The sequence below is a fragment of the Elephas maximus genome, chromosome 26 (genome assembly GCF_024166365.1).
Source record: "Elephas maximus indicus isolate mEleMax1 chromosome 26, mEleMax1 primary haplotype, whole genome shotgun sequence".
NCBI classification, from domain to species: Eukaryota; Metazoa; Chordata; class Mammalia; order Proboscidea; family Elephantidae; genus Elephas; species Elephas maximus.
Genome location: NC_064844.1, coordinates 39458712 through 39482861, shown reverse-complemented (window position 1 = coordinate 39482861; position 24150 = coordinate 39458712). Strand labels below are relative to the sequence as shown.

The following is a 24150-nucleotide window of genomic DNA, read 5'->3' as shown; positions in this document are numbered from 1 at the left end:
AAAATCCAAGATAATTTACTTAAAAACTAATAGAGCTAAGAAGAAAATTAACCAAAGAGGCTAAAGAGAGCATTGACATATCAAAACCAATAGCTTTTTTATACATCAACAATAACCAAGTAGAATATGTCACAGACAATAAAAACTTATATCACAATAGCAACAAATGCTTAGGAATAAACCAAATAAATACATCCTTTAAGAGTCCTTGGGTGGTGCAAACAGTTAACGTGTTTGCTTGCTAACCAAAAGGTTAGAGGTTTGAGTCCACCCAGAGGCACCTTGGAAGAAAGGCCTGACTATCTGCGTCCAAAAAATCAGCCACTGAAAGCCTTATGGAGCACAGTTCTACTCTGACACACGTGGGGTCACCATGAGTTAGAGTCAACTTGATGGAAACTTTTTTTTTTTTCCTAAAATCACACAAAATAATAGGAAATATTTGTGTAGTGCTGACAGGTGCCAAGCATTTTCAATGATTTAATCCATTTAATCCTAACACTTTGAAGTGGATACTCTTATTACTCCCATTTTACAAATGAAGAAACTGAGGCACAGAGATGTTAAGCCATTTGCCCAAAGTCTGATCTCAGGCTTCAAAGTTTGTGCTTCTATTCTTCACCCATACCTGCCTCTCTATTTTTTCAATACAAGTCCAATCAAAATTTCATTAGAACTTTTATGAAATTTGACAAGTTGATTCTAAAATTCATTTCAAAGAGAAAATGGGCAAGAAGAGAATAGAAAATATTTAAAGGGTGGTAAAAGAACCAGCGAAAAGATATGCAGGATCAACATGAAAGCACACTCTAAAGCTTTAATAATTTAAACAATTAGCATTGATCCAAAAAGAAATCAATAGACATATGGAATGGAAAAAAGAATCCAGAAATGGACCAATATACTCATATACGGGAATTTAGTATATGATGAAGTTGGCAGTTCAGGTGAGGAAGCAATGAAAGGATTATTCGATAAATGGTGTTGGAATAGTTGGATCTCCATTTGGAGAGGAAATTAAATTAGATCCCTACTCCACAATACAACAAAATAAAGTGGATTGAAGAGCTAAACAACAAACACATAAAAGTATGAGGAAAAAATAGAGTAGTATGCTTTCATAATTTTGAGAAAATTAAGACAGTTGTCAAACAAATTATGGTATACATACTATTGAATATTCTGCAACAATTAGAAAGAATGAAGTAAATCTATATATAACAGCATGGAATGATTTCCATGACATTTAGTAAATGTGTAGCTTACAGAGTAATATGAACCCATTCATGTTTTTTAATTATGTAATCATACATATGAATATGAAGGCTAGACAGCGAATAAGGAAGACCAAAAAAGTTGATAACTTTGAATTACGGTGTTGGCAAAGAATATTGAATATACCATAGACTGCCAGAAGAACAAACAAATCTGTCTTGGAAGAAGTACAGCCTGGAAGAAGTACAGCCAGTATGCTCCTTAGGAGCAAAGACAGAGAGACTTCATCTCACTTACTTCGGGCATGTTATCAGGAGGGATCAGTCCCTGGGGAAGGATATTATGCTTGGTAGAGTGTCAGCGAAAAAGAGGAAGACCCTCAACAAGATGGATTGGCACAGTAGCTGCAACAATGGGCTCAAACAAAGCAACGACTGTGAGCTTGGGTTTCATTCTGTTGTACGTATAGGGTCGCTATGAGTCGGAACCGACCCAATGGTACCTAACAAAAACAACAGTTGTACACGTAAGTGTTTATAGAATTAAAAAAAGATCTGGAAGTTCACATCCTAAACTATTACCAGTATTTGAGAGAGCAAAGGGATGAGATGGGCTTTAATTTTTCCTCAGTATACATGTGTTCATATACATTAAAAAAATGAAAATTAAATGCAAATTAAGCTCAGTTATCACAAACTCAGGATCCTTGGAACGTGGAGTAACCAGCAACTAGTTTGAAAATTGCTGACCCAAAGCCTGGATGGAGATAGACTGAAGGCCTGACCAGTGATTGCTTCCCCAAGCCTGGTAGTTGTTTCCGAAATCCCAGAGGAGCATCTGATATAATACCCACCCTTTGTAAAGTGATGAAACTGAGGCACTGTGAGTGAGAGACCCCAGCAATCCTGACTCCCAGATCAGTGGTCCTTCTACCACATCACCCTGCCTACCCTCAAGAAGGGGGAGTAGGGTGATTCTGGGCAAACTACAGATGGAGCTGCAGGGATATGGGCACATATTGACCTGGTATAATGAACTGCAGCATTAGCTGTTAACCAAAAGGTCAGCAGTTCAAATCCACCAGCTGCTCCTTGGAAACCCTATGGGGCAGTTCTACTCTATGGCAACGAGTGTATAAAGGCTAATATAATAAGATGCTCCTTATGAGAGAGCCTCTATTTCTGAAAGCTCTAGAAATCTGGGGTCCCTCACTTCCTCTCCCTTACTTGTTTTATTGCCTTTCAGATGTTATCTGAAGATACCCTTTTCAACCTTGAAACGGAATTATAATTTCTATTCTCACTTCACTCCTAGTTCTGCTTTTTCTTGACAACTGTAAAGGGTGTGGAGATGACACTGTTTAAATAGTGAAACATGGGCATTTTGAGTGTGTTCATTGGTCTCCAGAGGACGCGCTCAGCTTCTTCACAGAGAGGAACTACTAATGGTACTGATGAAAAAATGCAGACTGAACCTTTTCAAAAGTTAACCCTGAGAAGGATCTTCAAGGAAATTACACTTTCAGTTTCCAAAACAGAATTTTGATGAAGATTTGAATTTATCTGAATTGCTCTCATAATATCTACAATCTGAAGTAATAATGAAATCATTTCTATTTATACAGTTGACAAAACTAAAGCACCTCCTTTTCTTAAATTACATATTAAATTGAATTTTATAAAAAATACAGTCCAGCCAAATATTTCTAATGTGATCAAATTAAAATACCTCACTATCAGCAGAAGTTTTAAAATACTAATGATCACCCTTTGGAGCCCTGGTTGTTAAACAAAAGGTTGGTTTAAGCCTTGGAAAGACCTATGGCCCAGCAGCTGAGCCTTTGAGCTCCGAAACTACACAGCTTCGGTTCAATACTCTCTCCATGACTTATTAGCTTAAACTTTCTAAGCCTCATTGTCTTCATCTGTAAAATGAGATAAAATAGTGCTTATCTCTTTGAACTGTTTTGTAGATTAAATGTGATAAAACCAAACTTGTTGCCATCAAGGCAATTCCAACTCACAGTAACCTGGTAGGACAGAGTAGAACTGCCCCATAAGGGTTTCCAAGGCTGGAGCCCTGGTCACATAGTGGTTACGAGCTCGGCTGTTAACCAAAAGGTGGGCAGTTTCAATCCACCAGTTGCTCTTTGGAAACCCAGTGGGGCAGTTCTATTCTGTCATATAGGCTCACTATGAGTCGGAATCAACACGATGGCAACAGGTTTCGGGATCACCTTTTATTAACCATTTACTGTGTTCCAGATACTCTTGAGCTCTTTGTGAACATTATCTCATTCAATCCTCTATTAAGTAGATACTCTTAGTCTCCTTTTTTAGAAATGAGCAAGCTGAAGATTAGCAAGTTAAGTAATTTGCCAAGACTACACTGTTAGCAAGCAGCAAAGCCACCAAAGCCCAGGTTCTGAACCACTACCTGCAGTGCCTCCCTCTCCATAAACGTTACCTCTAACTTTAACTCCAGGAAAGCAGATAGATGTTTCCATTATTAGGTGGTCTACTTTTCATATTCCATTTAACTCTTATAGAGAACTCAAAACCAATGAATCAGGGCTTACCTTCTAGCCAGAAACGTGTGGTCAGCCAGTACTGAAGGTCTAAGAAATGAAGACAAGTTTTTCCTGCTATACTTTCTGATAAATCACCACTTAATCTTCCAATTCAACAACTCTGGAGGAAGTAAATCATTGGCAGAAGATTAAAGCTAAACAACAGGTGTTCAACAACACTGGGGGAAGTAAATCATTGGCAGAAGATTAAATCTATACAGAGACTTGGGGACAATGGGGGTTCACAAGATTTTTCAGGAGACCCACACACTAATCCTGCCTATTTGTGGATCTATCAGGAGAATTATAAGGTTTGGGGTCATTTCACCTGGAGAAAATTATCATAGCATAACCCTGGAGCACACAGATCCTGTGGCCAACCATTTTAGCTTGAACCAAAATCATGGGCAGAGACTTGGTAAAGCTTCTTCACCAGACAATCCTGTAAGTTGCTTCCAACTTTTCCTTATAAGTTTTCATTAAAAAAAAAAAGCCCATCACCACAAATAAACAATAGACAAAGCCCAGTGATCTATAGCTAGCCTTGGTGCCCCAATGTCAGTTAAAGTAGCTGCAGGAAGGATCCTGGGCCTTGAGGCCCCTTCGTGCAGTATGAGCTTCCTCCTGCTCTCATGAAGTCAGCTTTATCGCCCTCCATTGATGTGCCAACCCCACCTCCTCTAAGTTGTCATTGCTCTCCTGTGGTCTGCTCCCCACCACCCCTGAAATGAGCACTTGGTGGTCCGCTTTAGAGCCATTCTCTACTGGGGGTGCCAGTAAAGTTCCTAACTGCATATCCTGGTACCTTCCAACTGCTTGTAATATGGCCCAAACTGTTGAACAAGTGGTTAAGGTAGAGAGCAGCAAATTAGTGGTCCTTGCCAGACACGGATGAATGTCAGCATCTATAATGCAGTGAAATGTTAAGCACAAAAAGGTAGGCCCTGCCTGATCAGGAGCCAAGTAGAGGGAACAACTATCGGTCTTTATTCACGTGGAGCAACAGAGGAAAAAGCAGAGTCAGAAATAGGAGAAGAAAATGGAATGTGTGGCAAATTACCTCTATGAACAACTGCCTCTTTTGCAGTGAGACCAGAAGAACTGAATACTGAACATTTTGATCAAAGATTCTATAGAAAGAATCCCGATCAAAAGAGGGAAAATTTTGAACAGAATTTCAAATCCTCTTGGACTGTAGACTTCCTGGAACCATCAAGTGTGGATGAACCCCTGAAACTATTGCCCTGAGATAATCTTTAAACCTTAAACCAAGAATATCCTCTGAAGTTTTCTTAAAACCAGACAATAGTTTAGCTTAACTAGTAAAAAAGGTCTGCCTTGAGCATTACGCTCTTTTAAAAGAACTATCTTTATGAGGTCAAATTGACAACAGCGAAAGATTAGATGGGAACCTTATGGGTCAGTGAGTTAATGCTAACGAAGGAGGAACAACTCAGAAAAGGAGGGTGAGAATGGTGGCACATCTCAAAAATATAATCAATGTCATTGATTTGTAGATGTAAAAACTGTTGAATTTGTGTAACTTTTGTTGTGTATATTCTCCACAACAAAATAAATTATAAAAAAAAGAAAGAAAGAAAAGAGCCAAGTAGAGGGTATCATGGAAATAGCACAGGGTTTGGAGTTATGCCTCTTCTCGTCAGGGGCTAAGGCCATCAGAACAAGTTCCTAAACTGCCCTGAGCCTCAGCTCCCTTGTAAAGTGAGGATAACTGACCAGAGGTTCATTGTGAAAGGGCTTCATAAACCAAAGAAGCAATTCTTACTTTTCACCAAGGAAAAGAGAAGAAAACTAGGATACTATACTGGGTTTTTTTGATTAACATAGACGGCATTTGGCATCCCTGAGGACAAACATTAAGGTCCCTCCCCACCCCCTACACCTTCCCCTCCGCTCCACCGCAGATGAATGAAATCTATTTCCCAGTGAACCTTTAAGAAGGAAATCCTCAACTCTATATGGGAGTTGATCAGATGTGTGCAGAAGCCAACAGTTAGGTCAGTGGTACCTGGGCCTTTTCAGGATTGCAGTCTGATGTCTGTCCCAAGTCTCCCTATGGAAGCTTCCTGTCATCTGAGCTATTGTACCTGGGACTTGCCACGGCCCCATATCCATTCCTTTCAGCCACCCCTGTGGCAGGAGGAGCAGAGCTAACTTCCTTTACTCCTCTCCTTTCTGCTTTATCTGGCTTGAACCATACTAACTTTTTGTCTATGCAGGCAGGTGCCACAGCAGCAGTTCTTAACCCAGACTCCACAGATCCCTAGAGGCTCCAAAATGGGCTTCAGGAAATCCTGATTCCCGGGCCATAGCTTACATCAGTACCTTAACTCTGGTTGTCATTTATCCACAACTTCTCCTACACACCACCTTCTCTAAGCAACGGCCTGCTCTTTGACCCTCCTTGGGACTTCCTCTGTTTAAAATTCCTCTGAATGTCTTTGCCACACAACCTTAGGCCTTGTCCAACCAGGCAAGCAACCCCTAGGGACCCCAGTGAGATATCTGAGGAAAGATGTACAAATAGCTACTCATCTTTGAGCAATAGATGGGTCTGGATACACTGTCAGCAGTCATGTGTACATCCAGACATCATTTACTCTCCTAGGAGTTTCTGCCTTGTGTGAGAGAGTTCTCACTTCCTCCATTATAATGTAAGCCAGGCTTAGTTAATCCAAAGGATATGTAGCCTGGGGGAGCCTGGGTAATTGTTGCTGACTGAGACCTTAGAAAATGTGTGTTGGTGTAGCCCCAAAGAGATGAAACTCTGAATCCACTGTTTATTCTCTTTTAAAATTCTGGTTTTTGGATGATTGGAGCTACTGTAGATTTAAAAAAAAAGGAGGGGGGGGAGCAGTACAGTGAGGTAAACAGCAGATCTAAAGCAGAGATTTCCCCAAGTCTTCAGCCTTACAGATAAACTCTGATAACCTCAATTGGAAATAGTTCAGTATTTGGGACTACGTCCTTCTTGCATAAAGGTCCCACTGTATTAAGAAAGGAAAGTTAAAGGAATTTTTAACAATAAGTGTTTGTTGAATTCAGTTGTGCATAAAAAGCACACCTCTCAATCCTGTAGCTTCTTTGAACTCAGATTTACTGCAAGAAGGAAATGTTCAACCCAGCAATACTTGTCCTATTTACTTTGGAGCCTTTGAAACCACAGTTCCGGTTTTGAAAACATCTGTTAAGCAAATGGAACTGATAAGCTTGTTAAAGCATTCAGCTATTAACAGGGAAAAACCAACACATGGAGTGTTATCTTATCAACATTCCCAATTCTTTTCGCCACTGTTCTGAAGCTGGAATGGAGACTGGTGTGTTGGGTTTCCATGAATGGAGGAGTTGGCTAGACAGAGTCTGTTCACTGCATAGTGAGAAACAATTCAGAGCATTCTACCTGGGAACCCATGGGGGAAAAATAAAATAATTGGTGTACACTGAGGGGTGACTTTATCAATATTAATCCTGAAAAAATTTTTTTTTACTAAAACTCAGTGAGTTAGCAGCAGAGTAAAATCTCTTTGACTTGTAGCAATATTTTAAACAGATCTGCTTTTCTTAAAAAATGGTCCTAGCTTTGTGTTTCTGGTAATAATGCTGTTTGTTCTCCACTCAGCCATACCAGTCAAACATGCCACTGTTTATAAAACCTTACACAGCTATGTTTCTGGGATTTGTTCTGGAAATTACTGCATTGACACATCTATTTTTTCATTTTTTAAATTTGCAGATAAAAGAGGGAATGGTGGTTAATAGCAGGGAGATAAGAGAAAACGCTTTTTCTCAGTGAACCAGTTATGACCCACACACCCCCTTCTAAAGGTGAAGAGAGGGGTCTGCAAGAATCCTACAGAAGACAGTCCCACTGCCTAAGGGGGATGCTGTTTGAAGGGACTTTGCTAATAGGTTCTATAAACCAGTGTTTAGTTGTTTCTTCCCATAAGGAATTGGGAACATCTTGGGACCATCTATGCTAAGTGTCTACAAGGCACAACACCATTATAAAGTCTGAGCGGCTGTGAGAATGAGCATTTCCCAATATGGCTGAATGAAGCCCAGTGTTAAGCTTCTACTCACTGATTCCCTTCCACATGTTTTCATGATAATCCATTTTTGAGCCATAGATGAGGTCGGAGCTGCTCTAAAGATTTGGAAAATTTGCACCAGTGGGGAAGGGCAACTTTATTTGTAACAGAAACCCATAAGAGGTGGAACTGTCCTCCTTACCCTAAGCCTAGCCTCTCTGCTTTCTCTGTCTTGCTTTTGTCCTTCCACACACCCCTCAATATGTCCTTTTACTACCAACATTAAATCTCTTTAAATGGAAATCTTTGTTCTCCCTAATTTCAGTGCCTTACAATCAGCATGCACCCAGTTACCCAGGCCAAAAACCAGGGAGTCATTCTTGACTTTTTCCTCTCCTTACTGCTCACATACAAACTCTGTTAGTCCAGGTCCTCTGAGAAGCAGATTAAATGTGTAAGGATTTCATTAGGGGAAATGCCTGTATAAAAGAAAATAGGAAGGGAGCTGCAGAAGGCTGAGGAAGCTGCCAGATTGCAATGCAAGTTCTACTACAAGTGAAGAAGAAAGGGAGAAAAACTTGGGTGGAAGTGTTCTAGGTTGATTTGTAGTCTAAGGAAGGTTCAACAAAATCATCAGAGAGCTGTCAAGACAAAGTCTACCTCAACTAGAGGAGATCTGTGTCTCTCAGGAGTGGGGCTATTTCAAGATCTCTGCTACATTCAGTCATTGGCTGGGAGCAGCCTGAGGGAGGAATGGCCTTGGCACAAACAGCAACGTATTTCATAGTGTAGCTGCTGGCACCATTTGTCAGTTATGCTCCCTCTAGTTGGAGGTCTGTGAGGTGCATTCTCATGACAGCCACAGTCTGCCCCTTGTGCTAAACAATTCTTCTCCACACAGGTTCCTCCATGGTCCCCATGGGTATTTCTTCCTGAGGGGAAATTAAGAAGAAGGTCAATGAGATGAACTACACTGTGGTGATCTCAAGGCTGCAACTGGTACTCATCCTCTTCCTCCTCCACTATCCACTCTAATTCCCTTCATGCTCAGTGATAACCTCATCAGGTGTTGGTAGCATAGCTGGTGGTGCAACTCAAATCTTCATCTCTGAAGTGCCGATCCATGGTACACATGCTGGTCTCGGTTCAGTGTTGCTGCATGTCCATTCACAGTTACAGTGGGGCAAGAGAGTACCAGGAGGTAACTAAGAGGATTGCCAAGATTCCATACATATTGTAAAAGCAGACTTACCTCCTCCAGCTGATCAAGGTTAATTACCCCTACCAGTATAACAGCTCTTTTTATAAAGACCAAAGTGTGCTGTAGCAGTTTTTAATTTAAGGGCACCCTTGCTGTATTTCCTGGCAAGAGTCCACTCTCTATGCAAACCAGGACCTCCAACATTTCAGAGTTACAGGAATGAGAAGTACAAAAACCTTCAATAGATCATTAGGAGTGATGGTCAGTGGGGCCGCTTCTCATTACATTCCTTGATTCTGAAATCTATATGTCCTTCCTATTGGATACACAGCATTATATAGAGGTCTCTGAATTGATATGACTATACTGTGCCCCGAAGGATGGCAGCCCATTCTTTCAGAATGTTTCCTCTTGTAACTTTAGAAGGCCATTCCATAAAGCTGCCTCTGGGTGGCCCAGTATGTGATACAACCAGTAGATCTTATAGTAATGGATTCAATCCTGCACCTCCGTCACTGTAAATTGAGTCCTCCGGTATCTTAGTTATCTAAAAAAAGTGCTGAAATACCATAAGTGGATGGATTTAACAAGCAGAAATTTATTTTCTCACAGCCAAGGAGGCTAAAAGTCTGAATTTCAGAGCACCAGCTCCAGGGGAAGGCTTTCTTTTTCTGCTGGCTCTGGGGTAGGTCCTTGTCATCAATCTTCCCCTGGTCTAGGAGCCTCTCAGCAAAGAAACTCCAGGTCTAAAGAACGCACTCCACTCCCGGCTCTTCCTTCTTTGTGGTAGGATGTCCCTCTCCTTTCTGCTCAATTCTCTCTTTTATATCTGAAAAGAGATAGACTCAAGGTACAACATAATCCTGTAGATTGAGTCCTGCCTCATTAACGTAACTGCCTCTAATCCTGCCTCATTAACATCATAGAGGTTAAGATTTACAACACATAAGGTAATCGCATCAGATGACAAAATGGTGGACAACCACACAATACTGGGAATCGTGGCCTACCCAAGTTGACACACATTTTGGGGGGACACAGTTCAATCCGTAACACCAGGTCAAATGCTATGCTATATGGGACTCCATAACTGTGAATCAAACATTCTACACCCCCCAGATAGTGGTGTGGGTAAAGCTCTGGGGGCAGAAAAGGCAAACTCGCACCTGGATATTCATTCCTGTGAGGATGAAACATTGTCTACTTCCAGGATTGAAGGGGCTCAGTGTAGTCAACTTGTCACCACATAGCCAGTTGGTCTCCTCAAGTAATAGTGACATACCAAGGACTTAATGTTGGTCTCTGTAGCTGACAAGTTGGACTTTCAGAGGCAGCAGTACCTAGATCAGTTTTAATAAGCAGAAGTTCATGCTGTTAGGCCAGTTCATAGCCTCCATCTCTGCCACTGTAGCCACTCCAGTCATGTGTCACCAGGCCAGTTTTGGGGTGGTAGCCAATAGTGAAGACTAGCTAATATCAACTGACCAAGTCATTTCATCTATGTGGTTTCTCAGTGCATCTTCTATGGTGGATGTATTCTGGTGGATATTAGCATGTGACAGAAAAATTGTTTCCATTCCTATATATTTAGGCACATCCCTCAACCCCAGATCTGCTTGTCTTCCATCTTCCAATTCTTGTCCTTCCATGTCCCCACCAGACACTGTCACCATTGGCCACTACCCAGGAATTGAGATATATTTTCACCTCAGGTCACTTGTCCTTCCATAAAAATTGTTTGACTTTTTGACCAGGTACACTGCTCACAGCTCCACCCTCTCCACTGTCTTTTAGTCCCTACTTCTGACAATGGTTATAATGCAGCCATTGCATATTTTCACCTGTCACCTACATATCAAGTATCAGCTACTCCAGGAAGACACAGTTAAAAGATTATATATATATCCACCACTCATCTATCAATTTGTCATACTGTAGTGGTTTTCATGTTGTTGTGATGCTAGAAGATATGCCACCAGTATTTCAAAAACCAGCAGGTTCACCCATGGTGGACAGATTTCAGTAAAGCTTCCAGACAAAGACATATTAGGAAGAAGGACTTGGCAGTCTACTTCTAAAAAAACTGGCCAATGAAAACCTTATGAATAAAGATACAAGGAAAACACTAGCCAAAAGGTCTAAAGGACCAAATGAACCAGAGACTCTGCCAGCCTGAGACCAGAAGAACCAGATGGTGCCCAACTACCACCAATGACCGCCCTGTTAGGGAACACAACAGAGAGTCCTGGACAGAGCAGTAGAAAAATGTGGAACAGAATTCAAATTCACATAAAAAGACCAGACTTAATGGTCTGACAGAGACTGAAGGAACCCCGGAAACTATGGCCCCGGGACATTCTGTTAACCCAGAACTGAAGCCATTCCTGAAGCCCACTCTTCAGACAAAGTCTAAGCAGGACTATAAAACAAAAAAATAATACATGTGAAGAACATGCTGCTTAGTTCAAGTTCAATCAAATATACAAGATCAAACGAACAGCTCCTGTCCAAAAGTAAGATGAGAAGGCAGGAAGGGACAGGAACTGGTTGAATGGATACAGGGAACCCGGGGTAGAAAGCAGGAGTGCGTTGTCACATTGTGGGGATTGCAACCAATGTCACAAAACAATATGAGCATAAATTTTTGAATGAGAAATTAACGAGCTGTAACCTTTCACCTAAAGCACACACAAAAAAACCTTACGAATAGCAGCAAAACATTGCCTGATATAGTGCCCAAAGACGAGCCCCTCAGATTGAAAGGTACTCAAAATATGACTGGGGAAGAGCTGCCTCCTCAAAGTAGAGTCAACCTTAATGACATGGATGGAACAAAGCTTTCAGAACTTTCATCTGCTAATGTGGCATGACTTGGAAAGAAATAACCGCAAACATGCATTAACAATCAGAACATGGAATGTACAAACTATGAATCTAGGAAAAATGGAAATCGTGAAAAATGAAATGTGACATATAAAGATTGATATCCTAGGCATTAATTAGCTGGCATGGACTGTTATTGGCCATTTTGACTCAGACAATCATATGGTCTACTATGCCGGTAACAACAAATTGAAAAGAAATGGTGTCACATTCATTGTCAAAAAAAAAAAAAACACTCAAGATCTATCCCAATGTACAGCACTGTCAGTGACAGGAAAATACCCAACAACCTACAAGGAAGACCAGTTAATATGACTATTATTCAAATTTGCACACCAACCACTAATCCCAAAGATGAAGAAATTGAAGAATTTTTACCAACTTCCGCAGTCTGAAATTGATCAAACATGCAATCAAGATGCTTTGACAGTTACTGGTGATTGGAATATGAAAGTTGGAAACAAAGAAGGATCAGTAGTTGGAAAATATGGTCTTGGTGAAAGAAACGTTCTGGAGATCCCATGAGAATTTTGCAAGCCTGATGACTTCTTCGTTGCAAATACCTTTTTTCAACAACAAAAATGGCAACTATACACATGGACATCACCGGATGTAATACACAGGAATCAAATTGACTGTATCTGTGGAAATATATGGAGAAGCTCAATATCAAGAGTCAGAACAAGGCCAGGGCCAACTGCAGAACAGACCATCAATTACTCATATGCAAGTTGAAGTTGAAGCTGAAAAAAAGTAAAACAAGTCTACGAGAGCCAAATTACAACCTTGAGCATCTCTAAATCCCACCTGAATTTAGAGACCATCTCAAGAATTGATTTGGCGCATTGAACACTAATGACCTAAGACCAGAAGCATTGTGGGATGACATTGAGGACGTCACACATGAAAACAACAAAAGATCATTAAAAAGACAAGGAAGAAAGAAAAGACCAAAATAAACATCTGAAGAGATTCTGAAACTTGGTGTTGAACGTAGAGCAGCCAAAGTAAATGGAAGAAATGATGAAGTAAAAGAGCTGAGCAGAAGATTTCAAGGGCAGCTCGAGAAGACAAAGTAAAGTATTATAATGACATGTGCAAAAACCTGGAGTTAGAAAACCAAAAGGGGAGAACATGCTCAGCCTTCCTCAAACTGAAAGAACTGGAGAAAAAATTCAAGCCTGGAGTTGCAATATTAAAGGATTCTATGAGCAAAATATTGAATGACACAGGAAGCATCAAAAGAAGATGGAAGGAATACACAGAGTCACCATACCAAAAAAGAACTGATTGATATTCAACCATTTCAGGAGGTAGCATATGATCAAGAACTGATGGTATTGAAGGAAGAAGTCCAAGTTTCACTAAAGGCATTGGCAAAAAACAAGGCTCCAGGAATTGCTGGAATAGCAACTGAGATGTTTCAACAAACAGATGCAACACTGAAGGTGCTACTTGTCTATGCCGAGAAATTTGGAAAACAGCTACATGGCCAACCAACTGGAAGAGATGCATATTTGTGCCCATTCCAAAGAAAGGTGATTCAACAGAATACATAAATTATTGAACAATATCGTTAATATCACACACAAGTAAAATTTTCCTGAAGATAATTCAAAAACTGTTGCAGAAGTACATCGACAGGGAGCTGCCAGAAATTCATGCTGGATTCAGGAGAATGAGGGATATCATTGCTGATGTCAGGTGGATCTTGGCTAAAAGCAGAGAATGCCAGAAAGATGTCTGCCTGTGTTTTATTGACTCTGCAAAAGGCATTTAACTACATGGATCATGACAAATTATGGATAACATTGCCAAGAATGGTCTATGCACAGGTTCTATGTACTTAATTGTGCTCATGAAGAACCTGTACATAGACCAAGAGGCAGTCGTTCAAACAGAACAAGGGGATACTGTGTGGTTTAAAATCAGGAAAGATGTGCGTCAGAGCTGTATCCTTTTGCCATAATTATTCAATCTGTATGTTAAGCAAATAATCCAAGAAATTAGACTATATGAAGAACACAGCATCAGGTTTGGAGGAAGACTCATTAACAACCTGCAATATGCAGATGTCATAACTTTACTTGGTGAAAGCAAAGCAGACTTGAAACACTTACTGATGAAGATCAAAGGCTATAGCCTTCAGCATGGACTACATCTCAACATAAAAAAAAAAAAAGAAAACAAAAACCCTCACAACTAAACCAATAAGCAACACCAAGATAAACAGAGAAAATATTGAACTTGTCAAGGATTTCATTTTACTTGGATCCACAATTGACACCCATGGAAACAGCAGCCAAGAAATCAAATGACGTATTGCATTGGGAAAATCTGCTGCAAAAGACCACTTTAAAGTATTAAAAAGCAAAGATGTCACTTTGAGGATTAAGTTGTATCTGATCGAAGCCATGATATTTTCAATCATCTCATATACACGGGAAGGCTAGACAATGAATAAGGAAGACGAAATAAGAATTGATGCCTTTGAATTACAGCGTCGGTGAAGAATATTGAATATACCATGGACTGCCAGAAGAATGAACAAACCTCTCTAGGAAGAAGTACAGCCAGAATGTTCCTTAGAAGTGAGGATGGCGAGACTTGATCTCACGTACTTTGGACTTGTTATCAGGAAGGACCAGTCCCTGGAGAGGGACATCACGTTTGGTAAAACAGAGGATCAGCGAAAGAGAGGAAAACCCTCAATGAGATGTATTGACACAGTGTCTGCAACAATGGGCTTAAACGGTGCAATGATTGTGAAGCTAGCGCAGGACTGGGCAGTGTTTTGTTCTGTTGTACATAGAGTCACGATGAATTGGAACTGACTTGACAACACTTAACAACATTTTATATATATATATATATATATATTTTTTTTTTATGTATATATACATGTTTTCTTTTTTGTTCCATTGGTCTATTTGTCTGTTACCGTGCCTGTACTTTTAAAATTCCATTTGTTTTTCACTATGTGTTAATGTGTTAGTATTGAAAAACTGCATCCTCTTTTGATTTCCCCACATGCTTTTGGAGCAGCAGCACCAGCAGGGCAAAAATAGCTTAAGAAGGTGTAAGCAATGGTGAAGCCCATGTTCCTAGAATAAATTGATCTAAAAGAATGCAGAGTTAAGAAATAGACAAAAAATTTTGATTGGGTAAAACATATTCCTGAAAGAAAAGAATAAAAAGGAGAAGAAAGGTGTCTTAGTCAGCATTCTAGGGAAATAGAACCAGCGAGATATACATATACACATACACATAGAGAGAGAGAGAGATTTACTTCAAGGATTGGCTCACATGATTGTGGAGGACTGGCAAGTCCAAAATCCATAGGTCAGGTGATAGGCTGGAAACTCCTGAAGGCCTGCATCCCAAGATCTGTAGGTCAGGCAATGGGAAGAGTGAGTGAAAGTTCTGGCAAAAATATCTATTTATAGTCTGAGCAGAACACACCCTGGGGAAATTCCTTTTCTTGCTTTTCAGGCCTTCAACTGATTAATTGATTACATTATGGAAGATAATTACATTACACTGCATTGCATTGCATTATGTTACATTACATTACATTGGAGCCCTGGTGGTGAAGTGGTTAAGAGCTCAGGCTGCTATCCAAAAGGCCAGCAGTTTGAATCCTCTAGCTGCTCCTTGGAAATTGCCTGTATGGGACTGTTCTACTCTGTCCTACAGGGTCGCTATGAGTCAGAATTGAGTAGAGGGCAAACATGTTACGTTACATTACATGACGTTACATAAGGCAATCTGCTTTACTTAAGGCCAACTGATTTAATCACATATAACTACTCCATAACAGTAATCAGGCTAGTGTTTGATCAAAAAACTGGGAACTATAGCCTAGCCAGGTTGACACATAAAACTAACGATCCCATAGGAGAAGGAGAAGAAGAGGAGGAGGAGGAAGGTAAGAAGAGAAGGAGGAGAAGCAGTTGAAGCAGCAGCAGCATTTTTTTTTTTTTTTTGAAAAATTTGAAAAGGAAGAATTTGAAATTATTTAAGTGGTAAAAACACAAAGTTTAAGTGAAAATGATAGTCCAAAAGACATGCATGATGTGCTGAAAACATAAATTGTCTCTCGAGAGATTTCATCAGGATTCTGGAAAAATGACAACACCAACAGCAGAGTTTTTTAGTATCTCCAAGTCTCCATATAAAAATAGGGAGAACAACCAAATTGTAAAACCGAACACCCACAGACAACATTTACAACAAAAGCAGATGATAAAGCTATCCCTATACATCCCAAAATATGAACAAATGAAGACTAATCACCAACAGTCACAGGAACTACATGGTAGCAGTTTCTGTGTTGGAGAAAGAAGGAGGCAATCAGGCCTGGGAGCAGAGGAAATTTAAAATATCCAACAGAGACTCACTGGAAAGCATCACAAGGCAATATGAGAACAGCAACTAAAACTGGAATGGATTTTGTGCAGTATAATAATGCATGAGCACAAAGAACCCACAGTAAAATCTGAAGGGGCTGGAATAGCCTGAGCTCTGTGAACTCTGGAAATTGAACAACCAGGCCTGCTCTCCAACACAAGGCCCTGCACTGAAGAAAAACTGATAGGAATGGAATCAAAATTTTAAAGGATAGAGAATTCCACTTCCAGAAAGACGGAGTAACAGGAACAAGATTTACCCTCTCACATGAAATAACAAAAATCTAGACAAAATATATGAAGCAATGGTTCTCAAGGTATTGCATAATAGGCAGTGAAGAACAGTGATCCCTAGGGATGGATAACAAATAAGGTAAGCCCTATGATTGCCCCAGCTTACTACCTCAAGAGAATTTTCAGGTCACAGCATAGGGAGGAGAACCCAGGCAGAGTCCAGCAGATCCTTTTCGCTGAGCAGACCCAGACCTGAACAGATCCAGATCAAGGTAGCTAAATTTCCCAGGGAAGAATCCTGGAGAAGAACTCTGGAGATCCACAGAGAGTCACATTTGAATATTAAGCAGAATAATGATCAATGCATGTGTGCAAGAAACAATCTGAGGCTGGAGAAAGAACCACCAGAAGATATTAGAAGAAAGGATACAGGTACTCTCCGATTTATGATGTATTCAGGTTATAATGAACAGCACTTAATAACCATCCTTTTTTTTTTTAATCTTATCATTAGTAACATGCACTACATATAATGTTGCAGCATGTGATTTGCTACTGTCATCATTCTAAGATGTTCGCTCACAGATGTTCGGTTTTATGATTTACTCTTCAAAACACTGCTGCATAGCAGGCTATGGCCTAAAAAGAACAAAGTCTGTGTCAGTGTTGTCAGTCATAATGGCTAGAAAGTCAGGCAATATTCAACTCTACGGAGATGAGACAATTGAACTCCTCACATGCCCAACAGCTGTTACAGCTCCAACTTCATTGTTACAACACCAATGCTGACTTCATCATAGGCCAGACCTAAAGAAGAAGGAGAATTGGCAGATCAGGACTTAATGGATTTTGAAGAGGAAAGAAATAATGAGGAAGAGTAAGGAGAAAAGCTGCCAAAAATTTTTACAGTGAAAGGATTAGCTGGAGTTTTTTCTAAACTAAATCAGTTTCTTGAAAACATGGACCCAAATGCTCATTGCTTTGCTAAAGTCATAAGGCAGATTCAGTCATAAGTCATAAGCAGTGAGATGTTACCACAAAATATATGAAGAAAAAGGCCATACAGACAACTCTCATTAATTTTCTGACTAGAAAAACCATCCCCATTCCCAGGGATAATCCAGATTATCCAGAACCATATACAAGTGGAGTTACTACCACAAATGAAAAAATGCCAACATCATCCAACTTTTCTTTCATCATCAGAGTAAATTTTTACAATTTGTCTATTTTTTATGAATGTATATATTAAAATATATCTGTAAATCTATATGTAATGTTTCCAACCGCCAAAGACAAATAAAGATCAGATTTATAAAAATACTGATAATAAAAGGCAATGATAATGAAAACTAAAAAAAAAAAAAAATTAGGTATTCAACTTATGTCAGAGCCGACTTACAACGGAGTCGTTGGAATGGAACCCCATCATAAGTTAAGGACTACCTATACCTGGCACTCATTCAGGGCTGGAAATAGTGCCTGCTCCCAATAGTCAGACTGGAAAATCTCATAACTCACAGGGAATGTGTGTAATACTCTTGCCCCAGTACTGAGAAATAATTACCTTTAGACTAAAAACAGTTCTGATGCTGCATAACAAATCTTAAAAGCCAGACCTGAAAGGCTCAAGTAACTTATCTGAGCCCCAGAACAAAGCTCAAGAACATTTGTAGAAAAACAAAATACCCAGCATCCAACAAAGTAAAATTCACAATATCTGGCATCTAATCAAAAATTGTCAGGCATTTAAAGAAGCAGGAAAGTATAACCCATATTGAAGAGGAAACTCAGTACATTGAATTTAACTCAGATTTTTTTTTTAGACGTTAGAATTAGCAAACAAGGACATTAAAACAGTTATTATAAATGTGTTTCATATGTTCAAAGAAGTTAAAAAAAAGACATAGAAGATATAAAAAAAGATCCAAATTGAACTTCTAGAAATGAAAACTACAATGTCAGCGATGAAAAATACACTGGATGGGATTAGTGACAGCGTTGTCACTGCAGAAAAAAAAAATTGGTGAACTAGAAGACATAACAACCGAAATAATAAAAATGAGATACAGGGAGGAAAAAAATTAAATAAACAGAATCAGTGAACTATGGGGCAATTCTAAGCCATTCAAAGTATGTGTAATTGGAGATGTCAAAAAAAGAGGACAAAGAGTGGAGACAGAAAAAATAGTCAAAGAAATAATGATCAAAATGCTTCCAAATCTGATAGAAACTATAAAGCCACAAACCCAAGAATCACACCTAGCCCCAGACCCAAGAAATATGAAGAAAACTACACCACAGCACCAAAATCAAATTGCATAAAACCAATGTAAAGAGAAAATACTAAAATAATTCAGAAAGAAAAAACATATTACATACGGAGAAACAAAGATAATGATGATAGCAGATTTCTTGTCAGAAGCAATGCAAAAGAAAAGACAAGGAAGCAGCATTAAGTACTGAAAGAAAAAAGGAGCTCTGATGGTACTGTGGTTAAAGCATTTGGCTGCTAACCAAAGGTTTGAACCTGCCAGCTGCTGTGCAGGAGAAAGGTGTGGCAGTCTGTTTCTGTAAAGATTTACAGCCTTAGAAACCCTACAGGATGGATGTATTCTGTCCTATAGGGTCAGTATGAGTTGGAATCAACTCAAGAGCAGCAGGTTTGATTTTGGGTTTGTTATGATACACATTTCTACAACAACAACAAAAAAAAAACAGCAGCTGCCAATGTTGCTTATATACAACCAAATGCCTCATGGGATTTGTTTTCTTGGTTTGGAAGTTTAGGGTCATGGTTTCATGAGACATTCCAGTTAATTGGCCTAATATCATTTCTAGTGAGTTTCATAGTGCTTGGGGTCTTAAAAGCTTGAAAGTGGCCATCCAAGGTAGAACAATCAGTCTTTATTTGCCTACGGCGACAGAGGAAAAAGGAGAGTCAGGAAGAGGAGGAGGATATGGAATGCATGACTAATTGCCTCCATGAAAAGCTGCCTTCTTTGCTGTGAGACCAGAACTGGATGGTGTCTGGCTACCATTACTGAACATTTTGATCAAACAGTCTAAAAAAGGATCCTGATCAAAAGGGGGAAAAATACAGCCCATAATTTCAAATTCTTTTAGAATTCAGACTTTCTGGAGTCGCTGAGGCTGCATGAACCCCTGAAACTATTGCTCTGAGATAACCTTTAAACCATAAACCTTAAACCAAAAATATCTCCTGAAGTCTTCTTTAAACCAAACAACAACAACAAAAAAAAGGTTAGCTTAATTAGTAAAGAATGTTTGCATTGTGCACTTTTAGGGAATTATCTACATGGGATCAAACCGACAACAGCAAAAGATTAGACAGAAACCTTAGGGGGCAGTGAGCTTATGTTAATGGTGGAGAAATAATTCAGAGAAGGAGGTGGAGAATGGTTGCACAAACTGAAGAATGTAATCAATGTCACTGATTTATACATGTAGAAATTACTGAACTGGCGTATCTTCTGCTGTGTCTATTTTCAACAACAACAAAAATAAAATAAATTACTTAAAAAAAAACTTGAAGGGGCTTTTACTAATAAAAGATGGGACGCTGTTAGCTCAAAAAGCATAATGATTTTAATTGATTGAAACTCTTCAAATATGTTTAAATTCTTTGGTTCATAATGATATTTAAAAAAAAAAACTAATCCAGCTTTGGAGGATGATAGGGACCCAATTCATTTTTTTGAAAACTGATAAAAGAATCAAATGCCGTATTTCTTATATAAATTTTTACTACTGGTTATTTGTTTTAAAACTAGTATTGGTTATGAAATATATTCCAACATATAGATGTGTTTATAAAAAGTATTACAACTAATAAATAAAAAATAAATTATTGAATTAGAATATCACCATTCTGCAATTCTCAATGGATTAATGGATCTGGGCATTGAGCATCAACAGCTGCTAATATCACAAAAAGAGAGAAAACCAGGCATATGTGCTTTCTGATGAAAGAACACATCACTACCTATAGTCTTTTCAAAGGGGTTGTACCTGAGTGTGATGAAACCTCTGGCTCCAGCTGCCAAGTTGCAGGAAATACAGAGGACAGAGTAATGTATAGAACAGCACCAAGAGCAAAAATCCAGACAATGGGAACCTATACATCAAAAGACATGGATTCTTCATCTGAAAAATTGTAGAGAAAAGGATGAATGGAGGGGAATCTTGAATATTAACAGACATTTAAAAAATACATAGCAATTTTTTAAATGGACAAGGCTAAACTATAAATCCTTTGCTGTTGAGTTGATTTCAACTCATAGTGACCCTATAGTGTTTAGGATTACACACTTGGGTGAAAAACTATGAAGAAACACAAGGAAGTGTTGAAAATAAAACTCAAAGAAACTGGAACATAAGGTTTATTCTGGGCAGTTACTCTATATGCATATAGGGAAACCATTCTGATTCCAAAAACAAAGCAAATGGCTTGAAGTAAGCTAGGGAAAGTGGGACTCATCAAGACAAGAGGAGGGAGAAGAATAGAAGGATCAACCACTGGCTAATCTTATAATGATTGATCAAACTCTACCTTCCTCCTTTTACTGAGATCAATGGATATCCAGCCATTAGTTGGCCTCTGGCCCTCCACCCACCTGCAGACATGATACCTTTTGAAATTTAAATTAAGTAAACCTGGTGTGGAAAAGAAAAGAAGAGATTAGTAACTTTGGGTGAGAAAGATCGCTGGCAGAATTAATTTTTTGTCAGGAGTTTTTATGGTTAATATTTGGTTTTGAAGGTAAGGAAAATCTTAAAATCAAAGTAATATGTCTGTTATTAATTTTTCTCTTCAACAGAAGTGATAATGGATACTTTTGGAGAAAGAAAGGAGGTACAGATCAGAAAGGGCCACATGGACGGATTTCTGGGGTGAATGGCAAACTTCTAGCCAGCTGGGTGGCTGGGTGGTAGTTACAGGGGTGTTCGCCTTACATTAATTCACTAAGTTATACATTCGTTTTGTTGGTGTTTCTTAATTCTGTTTTTCATTTGATTTTACAATTTTATCTTATAAAAAGCCCTGACAGTAACTACAGATTCCCTAAAGTACTCGAGAGATTATATCAAAATGCAAAATTTTAAATTCCCTAAATATAAAAACTCCCACTAATCACATTCAAATTGTGGTGTTAGCGAAGAATATTGAATATACCATAGACTGCCAGAAGAATGAACAAATCCATCTTGAAAGAAATACAGCAAGAACACTCCTTAGAAGCAAAGATGGCAAGACATCGTCTTACTTCCTTTTGGACATGTCATCAAGAAAGACCAATCTCTAGAAAAGGACACCATGTTCGGTAAAGGAGGGAGATCAGGGAAAAAGAGGGGAACGCTCAGTGAGATAGACTGATGTAATAGCTGCAATAATGGGCTCAAACAGAACCACTGTAAGGATGCTGCAGAACCAGGCAATGTCTCGTTCTGTTATGCATAAGGTCACTATGAGTTGGAGTCAATTCCACTGCAACTAATAAAAACAAATCAATGAGAAATTAAACTTCAATCCAGTACAAATCTAGGCAAAAGCTATGACCAGGCAGTTCACAGTAAAAGAAATACAAATGGACCTTAAATATATGAAAAGACATTAAACCTCAAACATAAGATTATTAAAACTAACCTGATTCTATCCTTAACCTCACACATGAGCAAAGGCCAATAAAGCTTAATAATTTAAAGTATGGAAAAGGTACTTTCACAAATTGTTGGGAGCATAAATTTGTACAACCACTGCAGAGGGCAATATACTTATCAAAATTACAAACCCATAGACCCTGTGGCCAGCAGTTCTATTACCAGGAATTTATCCTAGAAACCTAGTTGCACATGAGCACTGTTTTTATTAGCAAAGGATTAGGAACAACCCAATGTAAATCAGTAGAGACTGGTTTAATAAATTAAGGTATGCCCATACAATGGAATAACATAAACCCAAAACCAAACCCACTGCTGTCGAGTCTATTCTGACTCATGGCGACGCTATACGGCAGAGTAAAACTGCCCCATAGGGTTTCCAAGGAGCACCTGGCAAATTTGAACTGCCAACCTTTCGGTTAGCAGCTGTAGCACTTAACCACTACGCCACCAGGGTTTCCATAGACTAACATATGTTCATTAAAAAAATAAAAACAAGAAGGAGGTGGGGCTAAGACGGAGGAGTAGTCAGATGCTTCCAGTGGTCCCTTTTACAACAAACTCTCCAAAAACAAGTGAATCGATTATATCTATGACAAGCTAGGAACCCTGAACATCAAAAGCAAAGTTAAGAAATTGGATTGACAGGGGAGGCAGAAACTGTGCAGAAGCAGTGAGGAGTTGCTGGACCTGACTCGGTGGGAAAGGGTATCCCTCAGCCCCAATCACCTGGCATGACTGTGGTGTGGCTGGCAGTAGCATTTGGGATGCAGTTACTTCAACAAAACAAGGCGAGCGAAGTGGCACGGCTCCAATTCCTTGACACGACCATGGTGAGGCCCAGCCAGCAACATGGAATCCACACACACCTATGGAGTCAGCAAAAAAACAGCACTTTCAGCACAAGATAAGTGATTTTGCCTAATTAAGCTCTTCTTCTGAAAGAAAAAAAATTTTTTTTTTGAAAGAACTCTCTCCCATCTATATGATCCCTCCTCCCTTTGCCCCGAGACAGCTTCAGTGACAGTCAATTTCCCTGGGCCTGACATAGGTTCTGCTGCATACCCTGAGCCATTCTCCTGGCCTTGGAGAAGGGACAAATTAACAAATGGGGAGAAAATAATCTGCCAGCTCCCCGAATCTGGGAATTAGGGCAAAAACGGCTCCTGTCCAGGCACTAGTGGTCCATAGACTTTGAATGTCCTTCACCCCTGCATGGACACAGGTGGCACCATTTCCGCAGCTAGGATCTTGTTATATTGCAAGAGTGTACATGCCTGAGGTCTGGCTTTAACTGTCTCAGCCGTGCAGTGGAGAGTCAGGTTTTTGAAGCTTGATATCACTCTGCTTATTAAATAGGATCCTCACCTACCCACCTCAGGAGGCTGAGGACCTGTGGCGCCAACCACACCACCTAGCCACCCATGACAGGGGTCCAGGAATAAGTGGTGCCTCCCAATCCTTACAGTTAAAAGCACTGGGTACCCATGGTATGGCTTCAGAGCCCACCCACCTGTGCACTGTAGATAACAGGGATGTGCCTTCTTCACAGACACTCCGGGAACATTGTCAGCCCCATGTCTTGCTCAGAGTGTGACCCCCCCCACTGAAACCAGAAACCTGTGCATATGCCAATCGCCACTGCTCCTCTAAGATCATGGGTGAAAGCCTGCACCATGCACTTGGTTACTGACTACCTGGACACCCGAGCTGAATCTATACAAGAATAATGACTGGACTCCTAGGCTCATACCTAATAACAGCTCTAGCTATCTGGTGATAGAACATTAGTGCTTCAAACACTCCAGTAATCAAGTTACCTCACTTGAGTAGCCTATTTGGGTATATCAAAACAAAACAAGAAGCTACCACACACTGAGCAAACATAAAATAAATTAATACAATAAC

General features: G+C 39.6%; 1 protein-coding gene across 1 annotated transcript in view; it reads right to left on the bottom strand.

The window, feature by feature from the left end:
- The window catches only part of A4GNT (alpha-1,4-N-acetylglucosaminyltransferase), a 69915-nt gene that overhangs the window by 8005 nt on the left and 37760 nt on the right, over positions 1-24150 (bottom strand). Inside the window, exons 2-4 of the mRNA XM_049870285.1 lie at positions 22972-23111; positions 15224-15304; positions 3794-3905 (exon numbers count right to left, since the gene is read on the bottom strand). The gene's annotated coding sequence lies outside the window, so the exon portion shown is untranslated. The remainder of the gene's footprint in view (positions 1-3793; positions 3906-15223; positions 15305-22971; positions 23112-24150) is intronic.